The sequence below is a fragment of the Macaca fascicularis genome, chromosome 7 (assembly GCF_037993035.2).
Source record: "Macaca fascicularis isolate 582-1 chromosome 7, T2T-MFA8v1.1".
NCBI lineage: Eukaryota > Metazoa > Chordata > Mammalia > Primates > Cercopithecidae > Macaca > Macaca fascicularis.
Window position 1 is genome coordinate 90,711,532 of NC_088381.1, and position 9,117 is coordinate 90,720,648.

Genomic DNA, 9,117 nt, shown 5'->3' on the forward strand with positions numbered 1-9,117 from the left:
ATCGCTCACTACAGCTCAAACTCCTGGGTTCAAGAGATCCTCCTACCTTAGTCTCCCAAGTAGCTGAGACTATAGGTATGCACCACCACACCTGGCTAATATTATTATTTTTTGTAGATGCGGCCTCACTATGTTGCTCAGGGTGTCTTGAACTCCTAGGGGCTCAAGCAATCCTTCCATCTAGGCCTTCCAAAGTGCTAGCATTACAGGGATGAACTGCTGCACCTAAACAAATTTAAAAATTTTTTATTATAAAAAAAAATTTTAGGCCGGGCACAGTGGCTCACACCTGTAATCCCAGCTTTTTGGGAGGCCAAGGTGGGCGGATCACCTGAGGTTGGGAGTTCGAGACCAGCCTGACCAACCTGGAGAAACCCCAACTCTACTAAAAATACAAAATTAGGGCCGGGCGTGGTGGCTCACACCTATAATCTCAGCACTTTGGGAGGCCAAGGTGGGCAGATCACGAGGTCAGGAGATGGAGACCATCCTGGCTAACATGGTGAAACCCTGTCCCTCCTAAAAATACAAAAAATATGAAAAATTAGCCAGGCGTGGTGGCATGCACCTGTAGTCCCAGCTACTTGGGAGGCTGAGGCAGGAGAATGGCGTGAACCTGGGAGGCAGAGCTTGCAGTGAGCCAAGATCACACCGCTACACTCCAGCCTGGGCAACAGAGTGAGACTCCAGTCTCAAAAAAAAATAAATAAATTAGCTGGGCGTGCTGTAATTGCAGCTACTCAGGATGCTGAGGCAGGAGAATCACTTGAACCTGGGAGGTGGAGGTTACAGTGAGCCGAGATCGTGCCATTGCACTCCAGCCTGGGCAACAAGAGTGAAACTCCGTCTAAAAAATAAAATTTTTTTTAGGCTGGTCACAGTGGTTCATGCTTGTAATCCCAGCACTGTGGGAGACCAAGGCGGACAGATCACCTGAGGTCAGGAGTTTGAGACCAGCCTGGCCAACATGGCAAAACCCCATCCCTACTAAAAATACAAAAAAATTATCTGGGCATGGTGATGAGCACCTGCGATCCCAGCAACTCAGGAAACTGAGGCAGGAGAATTGCTTGAACCCAGGCAGCGAAGTTGCGTGAGCCAAGATCGTGCCATCGCACTCCAGCCTGAGCAAGAAGAACGAAACTCTTAAAAAAAAAAAAAAAAATTAATAGTCAAGTACAGTAGTGAGAAGGGGAAGAGGAGAACAAAGAATTTGATCTACAACTGTGAACAATCAATTGAAATAACTCACTACCATTGGACCAACTCTAGCACAGTTTTGACTTTTTTTTTTTTTTTTTTTTTTTGAGACGGAGTCTTGCTCTGTAGCCCAGGCTGGAGTGTAGTGGTGAGATCTTGGCTCACTGCAAGCTCCGCCTCCTGGGTTCACGCCATTCTCCTGGCTCAGCCTCCCGAGTAGCTGGGACTACAGGCGCCCACCACCACACCTGGCTAATTTTTTGTATTTTTAGTAGAGACAGGGTTTCACCGTGTTAGCCAGGATGGTCTCGATCTCTTGACCTTGTGATCCGCCCGCCTCGGCCTCCCAAAGTGCTGGGATTACAGGCGTGAGCCACCACGCCCGGCATTTTTGACTTTTAAAAAAAATCATACTGGGCTGCACAGTGGCTCACACCAGTAATCCCAGGACTCTGGGAGGCAGAGGTGGGTGGATCACTTGAGGTCAGGAGTTTGAGACCAGCCTGGCCAACGTGGCAAAACCCCATCCCTACTAAAAATATAAAAATTAGCCGGACGTGGTGGCGTGCACCTGTAATCCCAGCTATTTGGGAGCCTGAGGCAGGAGAATCGATTGAACCCGGGAGGCGGAGGTTGCAGTGAGCCAAGGTCACACCACTGCACTCCAGCCTGGGGCGACAAAGCAAAACTCAGTCTCCACAAACAAAAAAAGCATACTGACTTGCTGAAGAGAACTGGCCAGTTGCCTGCAGAATGCCTCACCTTCTAGACTTGCCTGGTTGCTTCCTCCTAGTGTCCTTTAGTTTGTTTCTCTATCCCAAATATTTTCTCTAAATTGCAAGTTACTTCTTTTTGTGAGTGGGAAGCAGCTAGAATATATACTAGGTTGAGTTACACACCTGCATCACACCAGAACTGGTTTACCATTGGTGATGCTAAGACTGACTCCGGGAAATGGGCGATGATATTTGGTCTGTTCCCTCTAACATAGTTACCCTCCAACAGTCTAGTTCCACCAACATAGTTACATTTATAGCCTCATGACTATAAACTGAGCCAGGCAAGGTGGCTCATACCTGTAATCTCAGCACTTTGAGAGGCCAAGACAGGAGGATGGCTTGAACCCAGGAGTTTGAGACAGGCCTGGACAACGTGGCAAAACCTTATCTCTACAAAAAGTACAAAAATTAGCTGGGCATGGTGACACGTGCCTGTAGTCCCTGCTACTTGGTAGACTGACGTGGGAGGATTGCTTGAGCCTGTCTGGAAGGTCAAGGCTGCAGTGAGCCGTGATCATGCTACTGCACTACAGTCTGGGCAACAGAGCAAGACCCAGTCTCAAAAAAAAGAGACTGCGGAGTTACTGTGGTGTATGAATGTCCACTTGTCCACCAACGAATTCACCTGTTTTTTATTTTTATTTTTATTTTATTTTATTTTATTTTTTTTGCGATGGAGTCTCACTCTGTTGCCCAGGCTGGAGTGCAGTAGCGCGATCTCGGCTCACTGCAAGCTCCGCCTCCTGGGTTCATGCCATTCTCCTGCCTCAGCCTCCCGAGTAGCTGGGACTATAGGCGCACGCCACCACGCCCAGCTGATTTTTTATATTTTTAGTAGAGACGGGGTTTCACTGTGTTAGCCAAGATGGTCTCAATCTCCTGACCTCGTGATCTACCCACCTCGGCCTCCCAAAGTGCAGGGATTACATGTGTTAGTCACCGTCCCCAGCCTTCACCTGTTTTTTTAACACCAATTAATAATCTTTGCCAGACTGGGATCACCTGAGGTCAGGAGTTCAAGACCGGCTTGGCCAAAATGGTGAAACCCCATCTCTACTAAAAATACAAAATTAGCTGGGTGTGGTGGTGTGCGCCTGTAATCCCAGCTACTTGGGAGGCTGAGGTAGGAGAATCACTTGAACCCAGGAGGCAGAGGTTGCAGTGAGCAGAGATCATGCCATTGTACTCCAGCCTGGATGACAAGAGCAAAACTCCATCTCAAAATAATAATAATGATCATCATCTTCGCCAGAATCAATAATTTTATTAATATTCACAAAATATTGTTTTTCAATTCTATTACTTCTTCTACATTTATTAGCTGGCATTTTCCTTTCCTCAACTAGAGTTCTAATTAATATTTTATTTTAGTTTTAGTTTTTATTTTGTAGAAGCAAGTTCTCTACAGAACTCCTGGGCTCAATCCATCCTCCTATCTCAGCCTCCAAGTGCTGGAATTTCAGGTGTGAGCCATCACACCCAGCCCCTAATTAATATTATTTTAAAAAACAACCGCTTGCTGGGCACGGTGGCTCGCACCTGTAATCCCAGCACTTTGGGAGGCCGAGGCGGGCGGATCATGAGGTCAGGAGATCGAGACTTTCTTGGCTAACGTGGTGAAACCCTGTCTCTACTAAAAATACAAAAAATTAGCCAGGCATGGTGGCGGGTGCCTGTAGTCCCAGCTACTCGGGAGGCTGAGGCAAGAGAATGGTGTGAACCCAGGAGGTGGAGGTTGCAGTGAGCCAAGATCGCGCCACTGCACTCCAGCCTGGGCAACAGAGCGAGACTCCGTCTCAATAAATAAATAAATAAATAAATAAATCCCAGTGGGCCAAATTCAATGCATTTCAAGGCCAGATTTAGCCTGCTGGCTACCACCTTCTGATCTACAATCTAAGCTGGACAGTCTAATTTATCATCACTGTGTACCTTGTGACATTAAGCCTTTTTATTTTTATTTAGAGATGGAGTCTTGCTCTGTTGCCCAGGCTGGAGTGCAGTGGCACAGTCTCGGCTCACTGCAACCTCAGCCTCCAGGGTTCAAGCGATTCTCCTGCCTCAGCCTCCCGAGGACCTGGGGTTACAAGTTTATACCACCATGCCCAGCTAATTTTTGTTTTTTAATAGAGACCAGGTTTCACCATGTTGGCCAGGCTGGTTTTGAACTTCTGACTTCAAGTGATCTGCCTGCCTCAGACTCCCAAAGTGCTGGGATTACAGGTGTGAGCCACCAAGCCCGACCTTTTTAAAATTTTTGAATAGAGATGGGGTCTTGCTATGTTGATCAGACTGGCCTCAAGGAATTCTCCCATCTCCACCTCCCAAAATGCTGGGATTACTAGCATGAGGCACCATGCCCCGCCTTTTGTTTCTAATAATTACTTTGCAGTTGTTGACATGTTGCTTGTAATCTTTTCACGTCATTTTATGCGTGTATTTGTCTCTCTGGCTAGACTGTGACCTCCTCAAGGACAGGGACTCTCAGTATATTTCCTTTGCTTTTCCTTTGCTTCTCCTAATGTCCTTTTTTTATTTTTTTGAGATGGAGTCTCACTCCGTCACCCAGGCTGGAGTGCAGTGGGACCATGTTGGCTCCCTGCAGCCTCTGTCTCCTGGATTCAAGCAATTTTCCTGCCTCAGCCTCCTGAGTAGCTGGGATTACAGGTGCCCACTACTACACTCGGCTAATTTTTTATATTTTTAGTAGAGACGGGGTTTCACCGTGTTGGCCAGGCTGGTCTCAAACTCCTGGCCTCAGGTGATCCACCCACCTCGGCCTCCCAAAGTGCTGGGTTTACAGGTGTGAGCCACTGCGCCTGCCTCCTTTTTTTTTTTTTTTTTTTTGACAGAGTCTCACTCTGTCATCAAGGCTGGAGTGTGGTGGCACGATCTCAGCTCACTGCAACCTCTGTCTCCTGGACTCAAGTGATTCTCGTGCTTCAGCCTCCCGAGTAGATGGGACTACACACATGAGCCACCACATCCAGCTAATTTTTGTATTTTTATTAGAGACAGGGGTTTCACCATATTGGCCAGGCCAGTCTCAAACTCCTGACCTCAAATGATCCACTCACCTTGGCCTCCCAAAGTACTGAGATTACAGGCATGAGCTACTGCGCCCACCCTGTTTCTCCTAGTGTGCTTTTTTTTTTTTTGAAATGGACTCTCGCTCTGTAGCCCTGGCTGGAGTGCAGTGGCCAGATCTCTGCTCACTGCAAGCTCCGCCTCCCGGGTTTACGCCATTCTCCTGCCTCAGCCTCCCGAGTAGCTGGGACTACAGGCGCCCGCCACCTCGCCTGGCTAGTTTTTTGTATATTTTAGTAGAGATGGGGTTTCACTGTGTTAGCCAGGATGGTCTTGATCTCCTGACCTTGTGATCCGCCCGTCTCGGCCTCCCAAAGTGCTGGGATTACAGGCTTGAGCCACTGTGCCCAGCCCCTAGTGTGCTTTTAAAGTTTGGCTACTGTTAGTCCTAATGAACAAAAAACACATCAGTAAGAACAAGACGTTTTCATTATTGGTGCTTATGTTCCCTGGCTTTCCCACTAAGTTTCCCTAATTCTCTATCATAATGAAGTGCTTATCTCCTTTACAATATGTAAACCTTTACAGTTTACTTGTGCTGTGGGAATCCCTATGAAAGGGGGTGGAAGGGAGGAAGGCAAAAAGCTCTTTATTGCTCTTCAAAAGTTGGAAAGTCATTATCCAGCTGTGTGACCTTGGGAAAGTCACATCATCACTCAGTTTCTATTCTTCATTCAGTAAAATGAGGTGACTGGGTTATCTCTAAAATCACATCCCACTTGGCTTGAACCCTCAAAGCCTGATTAGCTCACTTCCTGCTTGGATGGTACTCTGGTTCCGTTCCCATGGATTAGCACTATCCTTTCCAAGTAAGGTCAATTGTAGGTGAAATGACACCCAGAGTAAACAGAACTTGTCTCTGATGACTCTCCTGTCATCACAGTTTTCTGGTCTAATCTATATGTCCCAGTAAAGATTTACTCATGTTTTCAAGGTAAAACTTCAGTCCTTCACTACCAGTGCCAAGTGTGGATATTCCAAAGGCCCCTATAGAAGCAAGAGACCCATTCTTAGGTATTCCTCACTGTAAGGTAGGAGAGGGCAGAGAGGACTGAGATTCATTAGACTCTTTTCGTGGAACTTTACCATAAGGGCTCTGAATGACCTCAGACCAGCTCTGGGGGCATGAAAGTGTCTAAATCACCAAACTAAATAATGCCTTAGCTTACCTGTGTCTTCTTCTTATTTCAGTCCTATGGCTCTCTTTTCTTTTTTGACACAGGGCACCATCACTACTCACGGCTCAGTACAGCCTCAACCTCCCAGCCTCAAGTGACCCTCCCACCTCAGCCTCCAGAGCAGCTGGAACTACGGACATACGACACCACTCCTGGCTAATTTTTTTATTTTTTGTAGAGTCAGGGTCCCACTATGTTGCCCAGGCTGGTCTTGAACTCCTGGACTCAAGCAATCCTTCCACCTCAGCCTTCCAAAGTGCTGGGATTACAGGCATGAGCCACTGTGCCTGGCCATCCTTTTCCTTTTTTTTTTTTTTTTTTTGAGACAGAATCTCGCTCTGTCACCCAGGCTGAAGTGCAGTGCCCTGATATCGGCTCACTGCAAGCTCTGCCTCCAGGGTTCACGCCATTCTCCTACCTCAGCTTCCCCAGTAGCTGGGACTACAGGCGCCCGCCACCATGCCTAATTTTGTGTATTTTTAGTAGAGACGGGGTTTTCATCGTGTTAGCCAGGATGGTGGTCTCTATCTCCTGACCTCGTGATCTGCGCCTCTCAGCCTCCCAAAGTGCTGGGATTATAGGCGTGAGCCACCGCGCCCGGCCGCCCTTTTTTTTGAGACAGAGTGTTGCTCTGCCGCCCAGGCTGGAGTGCAGTGGCCCGATCTTGGCTCACTGCAAGCTCCGCCTCCCGGGTTCAAGTGATTCACCTGCCTTAGTCTCGTAAGTGGGACTACAGGCGCCCGCCACCATGCCCAGCTAATTTTTGTATTTTTAGTAGAGACAGCATTTCACCATGTTGGCCAAGCTGGTCACGAACTCCTGACCTCAGGTGATCTGCCTGCCTCAGCCTCCCAAAGTGCTGGGATTACAGGCGTGAGCCACCATGCCCAGCCCCTTTTCCTTTTTTTTTTTTTTTTTTTCTTATACGGAGTCTTGCTCTGTTGCCCAGGCTGGAGTCCAGTGGGGCAATCTTGGCCCACTGCAAGCTCCGCCTCCAGGATTCACGCCATTCGCCTGCCTCAGCCTCCCGAGTAGCTGGGACTACAGGCACCTGCCACCACGCCCAGCTAATTTTTTTGTATTTTCAGTAGAGACAGGGGTTTCACTGTGTTAGCCAGGACGGTCTCCATCTCTTGACCTCGCGATCCACCCACCTCGTCCTCCCGGAGCGCTGGGATTACAGGCGTGAGCTACCGCACCCGGCCCCTTTTCCTCTTTTTATTCCCTTCTTTATAGGTACAATCTGAAGGTTCTCATCCAGCTGGCTTTATGTACTTGGAAGTAGGTCTTTCTCTACATCCTTCTTGACTGAGGATAGTCTCCAGCCTGATTATAAATGGCATCTTACCATTTCCCTGGCCCTGAGAGCTCCAAGTGGTGGAGGGGAAGATACTCTCTAAGGAGTAAGGCAGAGAGAGAACCATCACCAGATTTTTTCTTTTTTTTTTTTTTTTTGAGATGGAGTCTCACTGTCGCCCAGGCTGGAGTGCAGTGGCGCGAAGCCGGCTCACTGCAAGCTCTGCCTCCCGGGTTCACGCCATTCTCCTGCCTCAGGCTCCTGACTAGCTGGGACTACAGGTTCCCACTACCATGCCTGGCTAATTTTTTGTGTTTTTAGTAGAGACAGCGTTTCTCCACTTTGGTCAGGCTGGTCTCGAACTCTTGACCTCAGGTGTTCTACCTGCCTCAGTCTCCCAAAGTGCTGGGATTACAGATGTGAGCCACTGCACCCAGCCACCAGCTTTATTTTTGATAACCCACTCAGGCCTGTGGTGAACAGCGCTGGCCAGAGCAGAGCTGAAGTCTGCAGTCAAAGCCTAACCCTTGTCCTGTGACTGTCATCTGAAAAGACAGAGTTGATCCATAATTCCTCCCATTTTCCCCCTTTCTGCATCTCAGCACTAGTGGTTGTTGATTAAATCAGGTGGCAAGTTGGCCAAACAAGGTCTACCTTTTGATGTATACTTGGCAGCACCCCACGAATCTTTCATCATCAACTGTAAATACTAAAAAACTGTAAATACTAAACAGAAATATTGAGGAAGATTAGTCTCCCAGCAAATAGGAGGATTGTGATGCAGGATGCATCTGGGAGCCTGCCAGTGATGGTGTTGGGGTGGCTGGCACTGCTCTTTTGTCATGGCCTGCCCTTATCAGCTGTTATCATTTATTTTTCCTCAGGAAGAAGTTGCGTCAGTGGCAAGAACAGAATGTTGGGGAGCCCCGAGGCTAGGACAATCAGCACAGACCTAGAAACGAATGAGTCAGACCAGGAACGGAAGAGGCCAAAATCAGTAAGAAACAAAGGGTCAGGAGCTGGGCACAGCAGCTCATGCTTCTAATCCTAGTGACTTAGGAGGCCAAGGTGGGAGATCACTTGAGGCCAGAAATTTAAGACCAGCCTGGGCTACATAGCGAGATGCTGTCTCTAAAAAAATTTTTTTAAACTTAGCCAGGCATGGTGGTGCATACCTGTAGTCCCAGCTACTTGGGAGGCTGAGGCAGGGGAATTGCTTGAACCCGGGAGGCACAGATTGCAGTGAGCCATAATTGTGCCACTTTACTCCAGCCTGGGTGACAGAGTGAGACTCCCAACTCTTTTTTCTTTTTCCTTTGAGATGGAGCCTTGCTTTGTCACCCAGGCTGGAGAGCAGTGGCACAATCTCGGCTCACTGCAACCTCCGCATCCCGGGTTCACGCCATTCTCCTGCCTCGGCCTCCTGCGTAGCTGGGACTACAGGCGCCCGCCACCACGCCCAGCTAATTTTTTGTATTTTTAGTAGAGACGGGGTTTCACCGTGTTTGCCAGGATAGTCTTGATCTCCTGACCTCGTGATCTACCCGCCTCACCTCCCAAAGTGCTGGGATTACAG